Here is a 21,215-nt window from a genome sequence, read left to right as displayed (position 1 = left end):
AAATGAGATCTGATCTGGGCGGCTCAGGGCAGGGCAAAAATGTACATACAAGTTCTATATAGTATAAGTCGATGGTAATCTCAGAGTGAAAGAAAGGTCTCTTGAAGAAGGTGGGATTTGAGCCAAGTCTTGAAGCCAGGGGGCAAAGGTGTGGAGGGTCAGGCACAGGGGACAAAGAGTAAAAAGTCATGGAGTCAGGAGATGGAGTGTCTTAGGGGAGAAAGAGCAAGGAAGCTAGTGCCATTGGATCATAGAATATGTGGGGGTCAGTAAGATGTAAGAAGAGTGGAAAGATAGGAAGGGGACAGGTTGTGAAGGGGCTCTCTAGATACCAAGCGGAGGATTTTGTGTTTGATGTCGTTGAGTCATTTCAGTCATATCTGACTCTTCATGATCCTATTTGGGGTTTTCTTGACAAAGCTACTGGAGTGGTTTGCCATTTCCTTCTCTAGCTCATTTTACAGGTGAGGAAACTGAGGCAAGCAGGGTTAAGTGACTTGCCCAGGGTCACATAGTTAGGAAGTGTCTGAGGACGGATTTGAGCTTGGGAAGTCTTCTTGATTCCACGCCCAGTGCTCTGTCCACTGTAGTGCCACCTAGCTGTCCTTTATACTTGATACTAGATGTAGTAGGAAGTCACTGAAGTTTGTTGAGTGTGTGTGTGTGTGTGTGTGTGTGTGTGTGTAACACAGTCAGACCTATGCTTTAGGAAAATTATTTTGATGTCTGAGTGGAAGATGGATTAGAGTGAGGAGAGATTTCAGACAGGGAAACCAAATAGAAAGGTATTGCAGTTGTCTAAGTGTGGGGTGATGGGGGGCTACATAAAGGCGGTGTGAGTGGGGAGAATGGGCATATGTGAAAGCTGATGTCAAGCTAGAAATGACAAGATTTCACAACAGATTGGATATAGGGTGGGATGGTGAGAAAGGAGTCAAGGATGGCACTTAGATTTGGGAGTCTGCATGACTGGGAAGGTGGTGGTGCCCTTGACTATAATAGGGAAGTTTGGAACAGGAGAGCTTTAGGACTATCAGTTTGGCTGCTATGTTGATTATGGATTGGAGAAGGGTGAGATTGGAGGCAAGAAGACCAATTAAGCAGCCATTTCAGTAGTCCAGGCAAGAGGCAATGACTGGTTCTGAAAACTAGCGTTTGGTTGATTGTTGTCCTTCATTCTCAAGGAGAACCAAAATGATATTGCTATGCTAGAGTCAAGTTACCATGTGTCCTACTACGGTTGATCAGACCAATGTGAGCTTGGAATGTTCTACCACAGGTTGGGCACAAATAGTCCATATAAACATTTGGGATAGATTCTCTAAATTTGTGCATCTCATTTCTTTTGAGCTACTTCAATTCTGCTTCATAGAGCACAGAACCTTCTCTGATGAGGGCACGTCATGCTGAGCATGGTCTTGTGCCAGTGTGTCTCATGTCACACGATCATTTCCAAAGTTCTTCAGAGAGACCGTGAGAATGTCCTTGTATCACTGGTGATGATGGGAGTGAAGAAGAGATGTTAAGGGGATAGAATTGACTGAATTTGATACCTGATTTAATATTGGAGGTGCAGGTGAGGTGGGGAAAGATTGAGTTAGAGAGAGGAGTAGACCATGACTCAGACATTGTGACCCTGAGGGACTGGAAGGATCAATGATGGTTTTGGCAGAAATGGGAAAGTTAAGAGGAGGTGTAAGTTTAAGTTCTGCTTTGGATCAAATGAGATTGAAATGTCTGCAGGATACTTATGCTGAGATGTTGAACAGGAAACTGGAGATGGATGGACAGATTGGGGAATCATCTGCATAGAGATGATAGTTGAACCCATGGAAGCTGATGAGGTCACAGAGACACCATAGGGTGAGGAGAGAAGGGGGCCTCTGGACAGAGCCCTGGGCTTCATCCAAGGCATGGATGATGATCATACAAAGAAGACCAAGAAGTTCCCAGTCAGCATGACTTCCTCCAGTACCACATAAGCAGGGGAGGAGAAGCTGGGGACAATTCAGTGGTGGGGTTGGGAAAAACATGAGCTAGGAGAGACTGATGGGAAAAGGGAACAAAGGTTCATGCACAATATAACATTGTGCAGGCTAACTAAAGTCTTCAGATTTTAAGGAAGAAACATTCAGTCAAATTAGGAGTGATGATCTGAGAAAGCAGGGAGGTGCTCTGTAATTGGGGGCTGAGAGCTGAGGTTGGAGAACAGAAAACATTTCCTTTTTTCATTCTAACACTGATTTAATTGGTGTAGGAGACTCTCAGAGTAGACACTCCCTTCAGAGATAGAGATCCACAGCTCACCTTAGATTTTACCTTAGACTTACTTTAGACTCTTAGAGGGTTACCTGGGAGACACTGAGAGTTTAAATGCCTTACCCAGGGTCAAATAGCCAGTATGTATCAGAGACCAGAATTGAACCCAGGTCTTCTTGATTCCAAAGCTGCGCCTTTATCTACTGTGCCTCTCCAATATAAGTATTTTCACCTCCCTTTTACAGATGAGTATCCCGAATTTTTGAGAGGGAAGGGGACATTCCCAAGGACCAATGGCTGGTAAGTGATGGAGCTGTGACTGTAACCCTTGCCCCTTGACTTTAAATTCAGCTCTTTTTTGCTATAGCCTAGCTGCCTTCCTAGGATTCCTTTGATATGATACCGTCTAATGACATTTTTATGATATGAAAAAAACTATCATTTTTTCCAATGGCCTCTGGTTTTAACACAGAAATTTCTCATGGTAAAATTGTTTTGATGTGGCTCTTGGGTTATTACTCAAAATCAGTATTTCAGGAGAATCTCTGGGGTAGAAGGGATCTCAGGGGTCATCTGGTCCAATTCATACCCATCGTTGTTTGTCCTTTGTTCTCGAAGAGGACCCTGACATCAGGAAGGTGATGCCATGACTTGCAAGTGAATTGGATTTAAGTGAGGCAGGGCTGGGCAGAGTCACCAGCCTCACTCTCTCCTTCTGAGCCATCTGGGTCCAGTGACTAGATATAGATCAGGACAACTAGAGATGGCCCCCAAATCCTGTACAAGCCAGGTCAAGTTAACAAACATTTACCATGTGTCAGGCATTGCGCTAAGTGGAGGGGATACAAAGAAAGGCAAAAGGCAGTCCCTGTTCTAGAGAAGCTCACAAGTCTAATGGGAGAGAGAACATACAAACAACTATGTGAAAACAAGATATATATGGAAGGAAGAGGAAAGGAACTATTCCCTTGCCACCAAACATAACAAGTAGTCCTCTAGCTTGTGTGAAGGCCTCCAGTGGAGGGATCCCACTGCTTCCTAAGGTTGCTCATTCCATTTTGAAATAGCTTTAATTATTAGAAAGTTTTACAAGTTTTCTTACAGACTGTTCACCATTTTTCCTGGTTCTGCCTTCTGGTTCTAAGCAGAACAAGGCATAGTGTGGTGCAGGGAAAGAGCAATAACTATGGAGTCAGGGGCCCTGGGTTCGAATCCTGCCTCTGATGTTGACTTTCTGAATGACCTTAGGCAAGTGTCTCCACTTTTCCCATGCCTTAATTTCCTCATTTGTAAAACAAGGGGATTGTATTTGGTGATCTCTGAGGTCCCCTCCATCTCTGGATCTGTGATCCTAAGAATTTATTATCCCAGAATCTTTGGTTTTCTCCAGCACTGCTCCTCCCTTTGTTGTTACAAATCCCAATCCCTCCATGCCTTAGTACATGGCTTTTTTGAATTGCTTTGGCAAAAGGAATAAAAAAAAGAATTGGTCACAGCAGCTCTCAATGCTTGCTTTGTACTTCAGAAATAAATCAATAAATCAATCTTTCTCTAGGAATGGGCTGTTTCCTCGGTTGGTTTGTTTTTTAATCATTTTCCAGTTGCATCTCCAATTTCTTCCCTTGCCTGTTAATAGTTGCCCTTGTGCTTTGTGAGAAGCATTTTAATAAACAATGAGCAGCGGAGTCAAGCCAACCTTTTGGAGGGTTGAGGGGCATGCCTTGGAGAAAACAATAATGTCACGAAGATTTATATTCCCAATAACCCAGCCCGTGATCCCATGAAGCTTGGTGCCTTGGATCTCTCTTAAAGAATGCTCTAAGTGACAATCTGTGCAAATGCCCAAGCAGCTTGAACCCCCAGAGCGGGAATTCTTTCTCTTCTGCCTCCAAGCAAGAGAAGGCCCAGGAGCAGCTAAGAAAGATTCTGAGCATATGTGACAGGTCCTCTACCAGGCAAGAACAGAGTGGGCGTTCTTTGGCCCCAAGTGGCACCAAGTGCCCCCATTCCTGCCTTGGAGTGATCCTTTGTCATGGGCTCTAGCTTAGCTTTGTCATGTGCTTAGCTCTTCTTTATTAGCCGTTTTCTGGGGGCAGTGAGTACTATTGGGCAGGCACCGTTAATGAGGTCATGGTAACAGATCAGAGTCCCAGTGTGGGCTACTGCCCATACACCATGTTGTCGAAGTGGGCTTTACAAGGGGAGTTGGCTGAGAGTAGCAGCCATAGCCATACCTTGAAGGGTGATAGTGTTCAACCACTGCTAGTGTGATAATTAGTAGTATCTGAGAGAGGAACATCAGGGAAACTGAGACATCTGGGCAAGAGTGGAAAGAGAACTGAACTTGGAATCTAAATCATGGCATCCCTGAGAGATGGCGTGGGAGGGGGAGAAGTTTCCAAGACACTGGCCTAACAATAAAAAGCTATGCGAAAACAGGATGTAGTATCCTAAGGAGGTAGTGAGCTCTCCATCTCTGGAGAGCTTTCAGTGATGGCTAGATAACTACTTATCCTTGAATTCACTTGTACACACACACACACACACACACACACACACACATATATACACACACATATATATACATAAATACATACATACGTATACATACATACATACATATATACATATATACATACATACACACATACATATATATACATACACACATACACACATACATATATACATACATACACATACACACATACACATACACATACACACATACACATACACACACACATACACATACACACATACACATACACATATACACATATACATACACATATATATACATACACATATATACATATTTATGTATATGTGTATATGCATATACATGCACATATACATGTATGTGTATATGCATATACATGCGCATATACATGTATGTGTGTGTGTATATATATGTTGTATTGTGTTCTCCAGTAGAATTGGAAAGAATTCTCCAAGAGAGTTGGGGGGGCCATTGAGTCCAACCTGTACTTGAGGACAAGAATCTTTTCTATAGTACCACTCAATCAAGAAACAAGCATTTATTAAGCACCTACTGTGTACCAGTCACTGTTCAGACATTTCCAGCTAGGCAACATAAATACAAAGACAAAAAATAAAATAACCCTTGTTCTCAAGTGAAAATAATGACAGCAGCAGCAGTTAACATTTATATACCCTTTTTTCCAAAGCACTTTTCTTATGTTATCTCCTGTTTCTCACAACAACCCTGAGGGGTAGGTACTATTAATATTTGATTTCACAGAGGTTTAGTGACATGCCTAGGCTCACACAGCTAATAAGGGTCTGGGGTAGGATTTGAACTTGGGCCTTCATGCTTCCAAGTCCAATACTATCCACTGCACAACCTACAGTTTATATTCTACTGGAAGATGCAATACAACATGTCTATATACAAGTAAATTCAAGGATAAGTAGTTATCTAGCCTTCACTGAAAGCTCTCCAGAGATGGGGAGCTCACTACCTCCTTGAGATACAACACCCTGTTTTCGCATAGCTTTTATCGTTAGGACAGTGTCTTCGAAACTTCTCTTCCCACTGCTTTGGGCTGTGCAGAATAAATCTAATAACTCTTTTACATGGTAGCCCTTCAGCTACTTGGAGACCCCTAGCATGTTACAACGAAAACATCCTGAATTTGGCTTCAGGGGACCTGGGTTCAATTTTGATATCTACTAATTAGCGTGTGACCTTCGGGAAAAAAACTTACCTGAATTTCTGGGCCTCAGTTTCTTCATCTGTAAAATTGTAGGACTGAAGATGATCACTATGGTCCTATGCTCTTATGACCCTTTCTTGAGTTTTTGCTTCTCCAGGTGACATCTCAAGTTCCTTCAACCGATCCTTTTATGACCTTGATTGCCTGACTTCAGTTCTAATCACTCCTTTCACTGCTTCCTTTTGGAACTCTGCCCTCATTGGTTTCTTTCTCTGTGCCTCAGTTTCCTCCTCTGTAAAATAGACCATAAAAAGACTTTCCTGCCCCCACTATGTGAGTATAGTAAGGATAAAATGGAATAATGTCTATGGAGGGCTTTGGAAACTATGCAGTGCTATAGAAATGTGACTCTTGTTCATTTTTCTCTGTGATTGACTATTGGCTGCTGCCTGCTGAGGGTGTTAAGAGGATGATGGTTGACCTCTGGGGAAGTTTAGAAGAAAACTTGAAGCTTTAGGGTGAAGAATTTAAGTCAACCTATGTATGGGATTGACTTATGCTTTGTGATACCCAATGGAAAACTCTGCTGTATTGTTCCCAGTCATGTTCCTGGACCGGCCAACAAACAAACATGTATCATCAGTTATAAGAGTGACCAGATATAAGACTGTGCATGGCTCCAAGCATTGCCATCCCTATCACTGGAGACAGATATTTGAATACCTGAACTTGAGCTTGAACCCAAGGCCTCAAGCTCCAAGTCTTGTGCTATATAGAATCATAGACTTATAGTGTATCAGAACTGGAAAAGACCCATAAACCATGGAGTCAGTGGGGTGCCATGGACAGAGAAGTGGACGTATAACTAGAGGGCTTGGAGTCAAGTCCAAGGTCAGGCACCTGTATGACCTTGGGCAAGCCCACACCCTGATCTGGCTGTCAGTTTCATCCTCAGTAAGAGGTGTTGGACACATTCTCCAGGATGTCATCCTGATGTGGGTGCTGTGAAAGTGCTGGAGCCAGGGTAGCAACACTGTTCTTGTATATGAAGAGAGCCACATTTTCTTAGTAAGCTATATTAATTGGCAATATTCTATTGAGTAAACCTCCAAAGGATTGTTTGTCGGATTCTGTAATTCTCCACTGAAGAGGCAGAGCTTGTACAATAAAGCCGGGGGGAAGGCCAGGAGGAAGTTATGAGAAGTCAGAATTATAGACTAGTTTTAAAGAAATGGCAGTTATTACTTTCAAGTACATACACTTAATCAAACTAACTGCCCACAGAATGTTTCCACTGGCTGAGATAGATAGACCATTATTCAAATCCTAGCGGTCCTTGTCATGGCCTTGATGCCTACTGCCAACCCCCCTTTCTCTGGGATGGGAAGGTGGGAGTCAGCTTAACTGGTGCCTTCAGCTAGGCTGCTCTACGCTAGATAGGATCACAGCTTTAGCCTTTCTCAGCCTTCCATCTCTGGTTTGGGTTGTGTTTGCTGGAGTAGACAAAGCAGGGTGAAGAAATCTGGAGTCAAAGGTATGGGTTCAGGTGTCACCTCTGATGTTTATTAGCTGTGTGACCTTGGGCAACTTACTGAATCTCTCTGGGCTTCTGTTTCTTCATTTGTTAAATGAGGGGGGCTGTGGCAGAGCCAGGATGGTGGAATAGTAGGAAGAAATACCAAGAGTTTCCCCTGTCAGAACTCCTCCAAATAGCTCTAGAAAGTGCATCAGCCCAAATCCTGATAGAGAAAGCCAAAAAAGGGCAGTGGAGCATTTTTTCCAGCCCAGATCATCATATGGAAACAGAGAGGTCTGTGAACATGGGGGATGAAGACTGGCCAAGAGAACTTACTCCAACATGGGGAAAGACTGTATCAGCGCAAGAAGAAGTCCTAGAACCTTCTGAGGCCCCATAACCTCATGCAGCTTGGCTACTCATTACCCAGTTCTGTATCATCCAGGTCATACTGATGAGGGAAACTGAGACCAGAGAGTTGTTCTGGGCTAGGGAATCATTGTAGGCCCTGGTATGTGTATTAAGGGAGGAGCAGGTTCTGAAGAAAGCAGCAGCAGTGTGGCTCAGACTTCAGAAACAGAGCAGAATCTCAGTTCCAACTTCTAGCCCAGATTGAAACCTGCAGGAGAATAATCAGGGTGGGAATCTCAGACCAAAACAAAGCTTGCAGTTCTGTCACTCTGAAGGAGCAGAGCTTCCAAGCTGGCTGGGAGCAGCCAAATACAGCAGCAGTCTTTCGTTGCTTAGATGCAACCTAGGTAAGAAATAATAAAAGAAGAAATAAAGCAATTTGGGAAAACTAAACATATCGTGGCACAGGGGATAGAGAGCCAGGCCTGGAGTCAGGAAGATCTGAGTTCAAATGTGGCCTCAGATACGTCCTAGCTGGGTGACCCTGGGCAAGTCACTTAACCCAGTTTGCCTCAGTTTCCTAACTTGTAAAATGAGCTCGAAAAGGAAATGGCAAATCCCTCCAGTGTCTTTGCCAAGTAAACCCCAAATGGGGTCACAAAGAGTTGGGCATGACTAAAACAACTAAACAACAACAAAACAGCATATGTAATGAATCTGAGAGACTATATGATGTTCCATATTCATAATCCTGCACCTCTGAAAAGAAGAGAGGTACATCTTCTCCTCCTTTCTTTGGGACCAACCTTGCTTGTCAAACTTCTGCAATGCTCAGTGGTCCTTAGTGTCATTTTGTAAATAGAGTATTAGGAGGACATGAGTTCCGATCCCTCCTCAGCCATGTACTGGACAAATCACTTCTTTGTCTCAGTTTCCCCATCTGTGAAGTGGAGATAATAACAATATCTATCTCACAGGCGTATTGTGAGGCTCAAATGAGATAATGTATTTAAAGAGCTTTTTTTTTTAAAAAAAAGTCAGCTATTATTATCAATATTGTTTTTTGTTTGCATTGTTGTAATTGTGTGTGAAAGTCATCATGGTATCATCATGGATAGAATCAGTCATGAAGCCAGAAAGACCTGGGTTCAATTCTGGTCTCTGACATATAAAGGCTGTGTGTCCCTGGCCAAGTCACTAAACCTCTCAGCATTTGAGAGAACTCCCTAATTCTGCAAGTTGTAAAGAAGTTGACGTGCATAGGTAGAGGAAATTTGGTCATCCAAGAGTTCATGATATGAATGAAATCAGAGATCCAGTCCCTTTTTTCTGGTAATTATGTTGTTTTCCTGGTTATCTTTACTTCATTCTATGTCAATTCATATGAGTTTTTATGTCTTCTATTCTTCATATTCGTTGTTTTTATGGTACAGAAATTAAATTCCATTAAATTCATGTACCACAATTTTTTGAGGCATTCTCCAATTATGTCCGCTTGATTTTTACCATGCTCTCTTTCCTGCCAACACATTTTATCCAATTAGACAAACAAAAGAAAACCTGGACCCCCCTGGTTCACTATCTGGCTCCCTTTAACACTCCAGAAGAAGTACAGCCACCACTTGGCTTAGCTGTTCTCCATCCTTACCTCCAGCCCTAGTAATGTAGAACTACCCTAGGGAAACCTTTACTGTGTGATACCTACTATCCAAGGCCCTGTTCATATATACTCCCTACCCCTATACACACTTTATTCTGCTTTCCTGAGGACCAGTCTTCTCTCTGAGCTCTGCCCTTCTTTAGTGCCTAATGCATTAAAATATCCATTCAATGAGGGTACTGAATCTTGCAGCTTTACTATTTCTTATGTAGTCTCCATCATAGTTCATTGAGAAGAGTACTGAACTTGGAAGCAGAAAACTTTTCTTATTTTAGTATGTAGTGTGAGATGTTGGTCTAAACCTAATTGCCACCAGATTGATTTCCAGTTTTCCCAGTAATTTTTGTTAAATAGCTAATTCTTACCCCAATCTTTGGGTTTCCTCAAAGCTTTGCTACTCTGTTTGCTACTGGATCTTGTGTTCCTATTCTGTTCCACTGATCACTTGTCTGTTTTTTAACCAATATCAGAGTTTAATGATTACTGCTCTGTAGTATTAGTTTGGGACTTTTGATACTTCTAGGCCCATTTATTTTCCACTTTTCCCCATTATTTTCATTAGGATTTTTGTTCTTTTCTCCAGATGAATTTTGTTGTTATTTTTTTCTAGCTCTAGTGTTGTATGGTACTAAATGAATAAAGTCCTTTAAGTAATATTTTAATTTTTATTATATTAACATGGTCCAACCATGAACAATTAACATATCTCCAATTATTTAGAGCTGCCTTTATTTCTGAAAAGGGTGTTTCATATTTATCTTAATATAAACCCTGTGTGTGGGTTGGTAGTTGTTTTATACATTCTATAATTATTTTGATTGGAATTTTTTGATCCCTTTCCACACTTTATTGGTAACATACATATTATTATACAATTCATTAGTATTAGTTTATTTTATATCTTTCTACTTTTCCAAAGTTATTGTTTCCATCAATTACTTCGTTGAATCTCTATGGTTCTCTATGTACACCATCATCTACAAACAGTGATAATTTTATTTCCTCTTCACTAATGTTTATTTCCTCAATTTCTTTTTCTTGTATTACTGCTATAGCTAGAATTTCTGGCACTCTATTAAATAAAAGTTCTGATAATGGACATATTTGTCCTGCCTCTCATCTTACTGGAAAGGCCTCTGGCATGTTCCCATTACAGAAATGATGGCTCTTGCTTTTAGGTAGATACTATTTGCCATATTAAGGAATGGTCCATCTATTCCTATGATTTTCAATGTTTTTAGTAGATATAGGTACTTTTTTGTCAAGTGTTTTCTTCATCAATTCATAAATGGTGGGACTTTAATTTTTCTTATTAATCTGGTCTATTGTTTATAATTTTCCTACTACTGAACTAACCTTGCATTCCTGGTATAAATCCAACTTGGTCAGTGTGTATGATCTTTTTAACGTACATTAAAAAATCTTTTCTAGCACTTTATTCAATATTTTTGTGTCTATATTCATTAATGATATTGACCTATAGTTTTCTTTCTCTACTTTGTCTCTCCTTGGTTTAGGTATCAAGACCATATTTGTATCAAAGAAAGAATTTGATAGGATCCCCTTTTCTATTTTTATAAACAGTTTAGGTAGTATTGGAATTAATTTTTCTTTGCATGCTTGATAGAAGTCACTTGTGAATCCATCTGGTCCTGGGGATATTTTTTTCTCAGGGGTCTAGAGTTTCAACCTGTGCCATTGAACATTGTACAATTTTTATTGTACAGCAAAATTTTTAGGAATTGGCAGTTTCCAAAGTTCTATAGGACGGGTATGATTTTAGAGTTAGTATAGCTTCGGAGAGCTCCTCCATTAATTAACATCCTATTCCCATTTGGGAGATGGACTCTAGCAGATGACAGATAGTCTCTTTCACTTGGGACTTTGAATTTGCACTGGGCCTGCCAGCCTGATGGTTTTGTTGTAGACATGTCATTTCATATGCAAACTCTGTAAACCCAAGTGGAGGATGTAGCCCCTCCACTCTCTTGTCAGTTTTGATTCTATCATGTGAAAATTAGCTATGCCCTTTCATGCTGTCTTGCAGTGATTCTGACAGATGTTGACCATGCTTATTATAAATGACCTGTTTCACTTCATTACTTCTTTATCGGGGAAATCAGCCTTCCTGTGGCAATTTCAAATGTATCTTAAAATTTCATAGACAGATTCTCCTGGTTTGGAGTGCAGCAGTTTATTAGGCTCAGTGTAGTTATTTATGAGTTTACAGAAAACTGAAGACATAACCGTTAAAGCTAGCCATAAAAATAAAGTCAGAGGTGTGAAATGATTGATGGGGACAATCCCAAGGCAAGGGCTTAACTGTTTAAGTCCCAGGATGGCTAATGAGGGAGGACTCCAGCTAGGAGACATCTTGGGTACCTTGGCATTAGCCAGTGAGCTAAACAGCTTAAGGGAGGCTTGCAATCAATTCTAAAGCAGAGGGGGAACAGAACAAGATCTGCTTAGGACCTCTTTGCCTCAGGTGTGAAGAAATGGGATAGAAGAGGAAGACTCAGAAGACCTTCCCTGCTTCTTGTAGGTAGGATTGAAGTTGAAGTGCAATGGAAAGGGGGCTCAAGACCCCTTGGTGATCCAAGTAGCTTCTCATAGGGAGGAAAACAAAGAACCAACTGACTTAGATCCCTACGTGGGTCTGTGATTTTGTGGTTACAGATAATCCTTTCCCAGGGACAAATTGTGACCCTTTGCTCATCCTAGGAAATTTTCACCTATGACTTCTGTAAATCCACCATAGAGGATAGATTCTTTTAATATCTCAAGGATATTAGGGAAACTCTCTGAGCCCATCCGCTATTGACTCTCTCACTACATGTCTCAATTACATTCCATGCATTTTCATTGATAGGGCAAATACTGTATTCGACTTCCATTCACCATATGCTCTTCTGAATTCCTTATAGTTGTGTGTCTGTGTGTGTGTGTGTCTGTGTGTGTGTGTGTCTGTGTGTATGTATGTGTAATGGTAGTGCCCTATCATTTGTAGCCTGATAGTATCACTAGGAGAATATTGATGTTAAAAATCTGGTCTTTTGTGGCAATCAACATCTTGGGCTCACCAAAAGTACTGTATAATTTCCCCTGCAAATCTGTTCCAATAATCTCCTCCTCTTCCTCAATTTTGGGTCCAGCTCATCATTCATCTGTAGTACTTATTTAAGACATACATAGCAATAGGCTAACTCAACCAAAAGCATACTTGGCTAGATGTGTTTTTCATCCACTTAATTTGTCCAGTGTGAATGATTAAGCTAATCTCTTCCCCATTGGTGTCAATTTCACTGAGGAAGTTTTGTAGTGTTCCACACTTCTCTGCAATTAATATTCTGACATTTGGAGAACCTCAATATTGGGGAGGGAGCAAAATCTGTGGGAAAAGGACTGTAGACTCTGTTATTTGAATGACACTATAGTATAGCCAAATAAAACTGCTCATTTCCTTATAGAAGCTATGTCTACATAGCACCAAAGCTAAGTATTTCAGTAAAGAAGACATAAATTCTTTTAATTGTTGGGTGTTATGTAGATAAAAGTTCTAGATGATTGACTAAATCACATCAGATTTTTTACAATGGTTTTTTCTATAGTATTTCCAGATTCTTGAGGCTATTTTTTAATCTGTCATATGTAGATAGTGTCCTAGTTTAAAAATAGTCAGTTAAATTGAAGCAAACACTTTTGTTGTCATTGATAGGATGCCAGTCAATCAGCAAGCATTTATTGAGCACCTGCTATGTGTCTGGTGCTGTGCTAGGAACTGGGGCTATAAATACAAAAGTAAAGCAGTACCTGCCTGCAAGAAGCTTACAGTCTATCCCAGAGGGGAAACAGCTTGTTCATCAATAAGAAAATCCAGAATATATATGAAATAAATACAGAGCAATTTGGAGCATGAGAGAACACTAACAACCCCTTGAACTGAGTCTCGAAGGGTGCTAGGGATTCTAAAAGGTAGAATCGAGGGGAGAGAGCCTTCTGCTTATTGGAGCCTATGCAAAGACAAGGAAGTGGGAGATAGAATGTTGTTCCTTCATCCAGAATAGCTAGTAGGCCAGTTTGGCTGGAGTCCATAGTAGGAAAACTGATTTGGGATCAGCCTGAAAAGATAAATTGGAGCTAGGATTTGAAGGGCTTTGAATGCCAAACAAGAGTTCCTATTTTATCCTGGAGGCAATAGGGAGCCACTGAAGCTTCTTGAGCAAGCAAGTCAAAGAAGTAGTCTGACCTAATCTTGTCCTTTGTGTATTACTGATTGTTTCTGAGCTCCAGTAACTATTTCTTCTACAATTCTTTTGAACACTCCCAGAGTACTGATAACTTGGTAACTAGCCTTTGATGGAAATGAATGTCCCTTCCACTTTCATATCAAAAGTGTATTTCTTTTTTATAGACTTTATTTCCATTTGTGAAATATATAACTGTGACAATATTACTAAGCTTTATGAGAGAGCCACCAGAGTTTTGTTGGTTGATATTATGTGTTGTGTAATCATTGTTAATAAGGAATGTAGGAAACAAGTATTTATTGAGTGCCTACTGCGTGCGAGGTGCTGTCCTAAGTCCTTTACAAATATTATTTCATTTGATCTACACAACAACCCTGAGAAGGTGGGTGTTATTTTTATCTCCATTTTATAGTTGAGGAAACTAAGACAGCAAGAGGTGGAGCGACTTCCCAGACACATGTAGCTAGCATGATTTGAGGCTGGATTTGAACTCAAGGTTCAGTGTTTTATTCACTGTGCCACCCAGCTGCCTGAGACATATTGGAAAAGTAGGTGGGTCATTCATGCAGTAAGAGTCAGGAATGATAGATGAAAAGCTGGAGCTCTGCACTAGTACCCATGGAAACGCCATAGTTGGAGGATAACCTGCAGGATGTATCACCCCTGGAGGATTTCCTGGAAGGCATGGCCAAGAATCAATGGGAATGAGGAGATATGCTTTGCTCATGGGTAGATTGGAAGTTCCTTGTGGGCAGGGGGGAGGGCATTTCATTTTTTTGTCTCTGTACCTCCTGCTTCTAGTACAGAGCGTGGCACATGGTAAGCGATCAGTTAAATGTTTGTGATTGATTGCCTTATTGTAGGGAGTATCCACATTGGTGCCTTATTGGATTTCAGTGTGGCAAGGGTAATTAGGGTCAGCACCCACTTTTCTGGGCTCGGGCATGGAGATCTGCCCCTTGCGAAGGAGGTAGACATGTCCAGGTTCATGAGAAATATCACAACCCAGTCAATCAGGGATTGCCCTGATTACTCCTGCTTGCTATGTAAGTTATCCATTGTACTTTCCTCTTGGCAACCCTGTGAAGCAGGCAGTGCAAGCCTCACTCTCCCACTTTTACAGATGGGGAAACTGAGGCCCGCTGAGGTGAAATGATTTGCCCAAGGTTAGAAAGAGCCTGAACCTGGGACTTGGAGCTGGAAGGGAGCTTAGAAATCATCTATCTCTCCCAATATTTTGCAGGTGAGGAAACAGAACCCCAGAGAGTTATTTGCCCAAGGTCGCATAAATAATTAGTAGTTAAGCCAGGATTTGAAACCAGACTCTCTAATTTTAAGCCCAGTGCTTATGTTGCACTGTCTTTTTAAAAAAAATAAGTGACAAAATGAATATCTAGTTCAGAATTACTGTCCTGTGAAGTATGTGATACGTCTCTCATCTGTAAAATGGGGATAATACGCAGACTACCCACTCTACAGGGTAATCATTCATGAGGCCCAAATGAGAGGATGTATGGAGAAGTCTCAAAAAACCTAAAAACCCTATATAAATGTCAGGTCTCATCTCTGAATCATTATGATTTGATTTCTGGGCATCCAGCTGCAAATGGGAACTTGCGTGACTGTGTGCTATTTTCCTTGTCATTAATTAGGGCATGAGAAAGAACACAGCATTATGAAGGCAATGGGAATCCTAGTGATAACACTAATTATTATATTTGTATCACATCTGTCACTGAAGAGACACAAGGCCCTTTAAAGAGACACTCATCTGATTTTGGTTTTCTATTGGGTGGCATGTATTGATCACTGAGCAAATTTTCATGGCCTTGGAGTTGAGGGGGCCCAAGATTTAAAAGGCATAAGAGCCTCTGGCTTACTTGGAATCCAAACATCTGGAAAGCACAGAGAACCAGAATATTTTTTTTTAGTCTTAAAGATTCTCCTCTAATGAGGTGCCTCCTTTGCACGTGTCAAAATCGTGAAGAGATGGAACAACAGAGATAACTTTGTCCCATGATCCTTTGCATGTGTCAAAATCCTGAAGAGATATAACAATAGAGATAACTTTGTCCCATGATCCTTTGATCATCTCTATCAAGCAAGGCAGAAAACAGAGGTGTGAGCTCTCCAAAGGTGTTATGGAGGCTTTACCATGTTGAGAGGCCATGTGGTATGTTGGAAAGAGAAATGAATCTGGAGTCAGAATATGGGGAATCCCACCCCCCCCAATACCTATGTGACTTTGAACAAGTCTCTACTTTTCTGATCCTCAGTTTCCTTATCTGTAAAATAAAGGGGGTGGGCTAGCTGACTTCTGAGTTTCCTTCCAGATCTAGATCCAGGATCCTATGTACAACCTTGGGAAAGTCACTTCTGCGCCCTGGGCCTCAGTTTCCTCCATTGTCAAATAGGGAAGGGGAAATTGGACTAGATGACCACTGGGGTTCCTTCTAGCTCTAGAACTATGATCCTATGTGTGACCTTGACAAAGTCATTTCCACTCCCTGGGCCTCAGTTTCCTCTTGTCAAAAGTGGGGATGGACTAGCTGGCCTCTGAGGTCTCTTCCAGCTTTGATCTAGGAGCCTATGATTTTATGATTCTCCAGTCCCATGTCTAGGCCTGCACAGAGAGCAGTGATACTCACAGTAACGAGGTAGTGGCTCTACCATAGCCTGAAGTCCCTTCTGAATTCTTAAAGAAGGCCTCGGTTCTATAAAGTCTAGTTTTTGTATTGACTATATTTTATTGCAGTCTAATTTGAGAGTGCGCCTGTCCCTTTGGATTTTATTTGGAACGGGGCTGTAATATGAAAAGAAGTTTACAAGATATGAAATTGCAGCTTTGCCAAAGGGACGTTCTATTTATTTTCCCAGTAATTCTTGGGTTCTTATAAGCAGAGCTGTCATGGGGAGTGTTGTTTTTCAAACCTGTTGTGCGCATGTAGGTATGTTTTTTTTATTTGTGAATTGGCTCCTTTATTTGGGGGCTGTATGTGGGACCCTGAAGAGGCTGGACAAACTGTCTTTTTCCAGGTGATGGATGTATGGTCAAGCAATAGTCTGAAAATGCATTCTTCTCACTTCATTTACATGGTCCTTCCCTTTAAACATTTTTATTGAGATCCTTGTTTTTATATCATCTTCATTTTCAAATGGATCCTTTCCTTGACCTCTTCCCAGACAGTCATTCATTGAGTCATTAATGAGAAAGAGAGAGAGAAGAAGAAGATGATGAAGATAGATGAAGAAGTGGTGGTCGTGGTAGTGGTAGTAGCAGTATAAGCTATTTGATGTATCAACTGCATCTAACAGTTATGTACTGTTCCACACCCATGCTTTCTCACCTCTGCAAAGGAAAAAAGAAAGGCCCATTTTTAAACTCTTCTCTGGAACCACTTTGCTATGACTTTGCTATTTGGATTAAAATTAAATTATTCAGCTTCCCTTTTTACAACTATGCAAACATAGTTGTTGGTTGAAGTTATTTGGAGGCTTTCTTTTCAATGGTGGTACAGGAGAGAGCATATTGGACTTCAGGAGGCCCCAAGACTGGCATCATCAGATTCACCAGGTAACCTTGGGCAAGTCACTCCTGGTCCCTGGGCCTCAGCCTCCCCATCTGGAAAATAACACAGTTGGACTAAGTAACCTCAAGGTCCCTTTCAGTTCTATGCATTAATAAACTTTGAAATACTTTTATAAATTTGGTGGCTCACATAGGGTAGTAATTCATTTACCCACCAAACATTGCTTGACGACATACTCCAAAAATAGTAGCAGCTTTTATGTATAACATGTTTTATAGCTCTCATTAGATTCTCAATAATCCTGTGGAGGTTGGTAGTTTAAATGTAACAATAGAGATATTTGAACGAAGAAACACCTATTAATTATTAATTGGGGCTGCTAGGTGGCACAGTGAATAGAGCATCTGGCCTGGAGTCGGGAAGACCTGAGTTCAAACCTAACCTCAGACACGTAGTAGCTGTGTGACTCTGGGCAAGTTCCCTTAGTTTCCTCATACATAAAATAAGCTGGAGAAGAAAATGGCAGAGCACTCCAATATTTTTGCCAAGAAAACCCCAAATGGGGTCACAAAGAGTCAGACATGACTGAAATGGCTGAACGACAACCACCACAATTATTAATTATTTATTTAGGGAGGACATGGACAGGTGGCCTAGGATGGGCAGGGACAGATCGGCTATAATACGTATCATTGGAAGGAACTCCCAAATTGATAAGATCACAAGCTTCTTCAAGTATCCTCTTCCTCCTCCTCCTCGTTATTAATAATAGTAATAATAATGAAATAATTCTCTTCTTTTTTGATGGAGTTCAGATAGAAAGATCTGGGAACAAATGGCTATTTTGCTATTATTCCTTTATGTTCAATGTTTGTCACTCTCTGGTATAAAGTTGGATAAAGTAACTTCTCCTTGCAGTAAAATGAAAGAATTTGCATGTAAGTGACTCCTCTGCAGGCTCACTGAAACATCCTTGGTGCAAGCCCAATGGATATGTACCTCTTCCACTTCCCATGCGTTTTTCATCTCCGTTGCCGGGCCTCTGTACTTTGAGAGACTTTTCTTCTATGTATTTTGGATAATATGAATGTGGCAACATCTATTAAAAATACCACATATCTGTATAAATAATAAAATATATCTATCTAATATATGCATATAGTACACGTGCACATATATGTATGTATAAAATGCATGTATGTGCATATGTATATATACATATATAATGTATAAAGATATATGCATGCATATACATAGCTGTTTGCATGCTGTGTTCCTTGGCAGGGTCTGTTTTTGTCTTCCTTTGTTTCCTCTCTGCTTATCATAGTGCCAGGTACATGGTAAGTGCTTAATAAATGCATGTTGACTTATATAATGATAACAGTTTCTAATTATTATTATTAGCAAACACATAGCATAGTAGATACACATCAGGCCTCTGGGCCAAGAAGACCTGGGTTTAAGTGCCATCTCAGACACATAATAATAACTAGCATTTATATAATATTTTAAGGTTAGTTTCTTATGTCATTTGACTCTCACTTCAACCTTGTGAGATAGGTACTAAGGACAAGAGAGGTTAAGTGACTTGCCCAGAGTCACACAGGATTTGACTTTGCATTTTTCTGACTTTAGATGTAGCATTTTATCCTCTAGGCCACCAAACTGCCTCATGCATATTATCTGTGTGACCCTGGGCAAGTCACTTAACCTCTGAGTGCTCTAGGTAACTCTTTGCTACAGAAAAGGGTCAGCTTGTATGAGTACAGGGTTTTTTTTTTCACCCAGGCGTTCCCTATACTAATAAAGTCACAAGTCCATCCAGTGCCCCTGCCTAATTCATATTATTAAATGCTCCCCTTTCCTTCTGCTTTCTTCACCAATCTTGGCATCAGGCAGACCTGGGTTCATGTCAGTCCTCTCACATACACTGACTGTGTGACCTTGGGTAAGTCACTTAATCTATTAGTGCCCCAGTCAATTCTCTAAGACTAGGACATTAAGCTGTAATCCAGTATCAATGCAGGGAGTTTCCACACTGGCAGCATCCCATCCCAAGTGAAATTGCAGGTGTGGAACCTTTTCTTCTCCCCAGTCCCGACCCCTACTCCTCCAAAAAAAATCTCCTTTTTGCAGCTGAGAAAACCACAGTATAGAGAATGACTTGTACTAAGTAACAGTGGTAGGCCCCAAACTCATTTCTTTCTCCAGGACCAATGCTCTTTCCCAGCCCTCCATCCCTTTCTGCATCACTGTTATATGCAAAGCACTGTGTGGGCGAGGCCTGCTATGAGGCCTCCAAAGGTCTATGTCCTCAGGGGAACTCCCAATTAGCTGCAGGATTCAATGAACCACAACGCCCCATTCTCCAACCCAAGAAATTGACTCTATGTTTAATAACCATGTCACACTGTTAAATTTCATATTATTGGCTTCAATTTTTGATCTTTTCCCAACCTTCTTCACCTTAGCTAGTACATTTATAATAAGAAAAGGGAATGTACTTTATGGCTACTTTGGGTAAATATTGTATGTCTTATTTCATATTGTTTACTAGCTAATGTATTCTGCTTTAGGCTATCTGCAGGCACTAGTGATGGTGACAAGGAAATTCATCTCTTTCAAAGATGGTGTATTTAAATCCGTAGGTACTAGCATTGCAGTGAGTGTCAGCAGGGATGGGTGAGCTGCTCTGGAGCCTTGTACCGACTAGGTCACTTGTAGTTGCTGTCTTAGAGACAAGGGAGGATGTTCAAGAACTGCAACCAGCTTACCTCCTATGGCTCAGAAAAAAAGGCAAGGGACATGGGGTGAGGGGAGAGTACCAGTGCAAGACCGAGGTCAGCCTAAGAATGGTCCAGAAACCTATTGGCTAAAACAGAGGAAATGGTGATAAGCCTGGATCTTAACTAGTTGACTTCAGGGAATTTAGAGAGAATTGTCATTCCCAGGCCCAGGTGATATCTGGAGGTGAATTGGATAGGTCTTCAGTTCTGGGTACCCCTGTGAGGAAGGATGCTGGTAAGCTGGACAGCGCTCAGAGGCAGGCGGCCAGGATGGTCAAAGACCTTCAGTCTATGTCATAGAAAGATCAGGTGAAGGAATGGGCAATGCTTAACTTGAAGAGGAAGGGGCTCAGCAGAGACTGGTTCACTGCCCTCTCCTCTCCTCTCCTCTATCCTTTCTCTTTTCCTTTCCTTTCTCCTTTCCCTTCCCCCTTCCCTTCTCTTTTCTTTTATTTTCTTTACATGAAGGTTAACTTTATTGAACTTTAAGTGGCTGAAGGGTTGTCAGTGAAGTAAAGATTAACCTTGTTCTGTTAGGCTGCATAGGGCTTAACTTGGAGAAAGGGGCAAGAGGCTAATTCAGGCTTGACTTGAAGAAAACTTTGCTAAGAATGAGAACTATCCTCAAATGGGGTGAGCTGACTGTGCATTTGGTGGGTTCCTTCCTCAATGGGGGTCTTTGAGCAAAGGCTGCATTTATCCTGGATGTTCAAGAAGGGATTTCTCCTAAAGGTAGGGATTGAGGGACATGGCCATGGGGGGCCCTTCCATCTCTATGACTCTGTGGTTCTGTGATTTTTGAGATGGCAACTACCACAGCAGGAATGTTGACATGACAGTCAGGCTCTAGAAAGGCTTCGACAAGGCACATTGACAAAAATGAAAAAATGGGATAAATATAAAATTCTGTGTGTTCAAAAATAAGTTGACTGTACAAGGGCATAGCTAGATCGCTGTTCACATGAAAAAGATCTGAGGGTTTTAGTGGCCTACAAGCTCAATCTGAGTTAGCAGTGTGACATATCAGGCAAAAAATGATAGGTTAATAGGCTGCTTTTTTAAAAAAAATAGCATTTAGGAGTGAGTAGTCTCATTATACTTGATGCTGGTCAGAAAAGATCTGGAGTGTTAAATTCAATGGTAGGTGCCATATTTTGGGCAGGCCTTTGTCAAATGGGAGAACATT

Source organism: Trichosurus vulpecula, chromosome X, assembly GCF_011100635.1.
Source record: "Trichosurus vulpecula isolate mTriVul1 chromosome X, mTriVul1.pri, whole genome shotgun sequence".
NCBI classification, from domain to species: domain Eukaryota; kingdom Metazoa; phylum Chordata; class Mammalia; order Diprotodontia; family Phalangeridae; genus Trichosurus; species Trichosurus vulpecula.
This window is presented reverse-complemented; position numbering follows the sequence as displayed.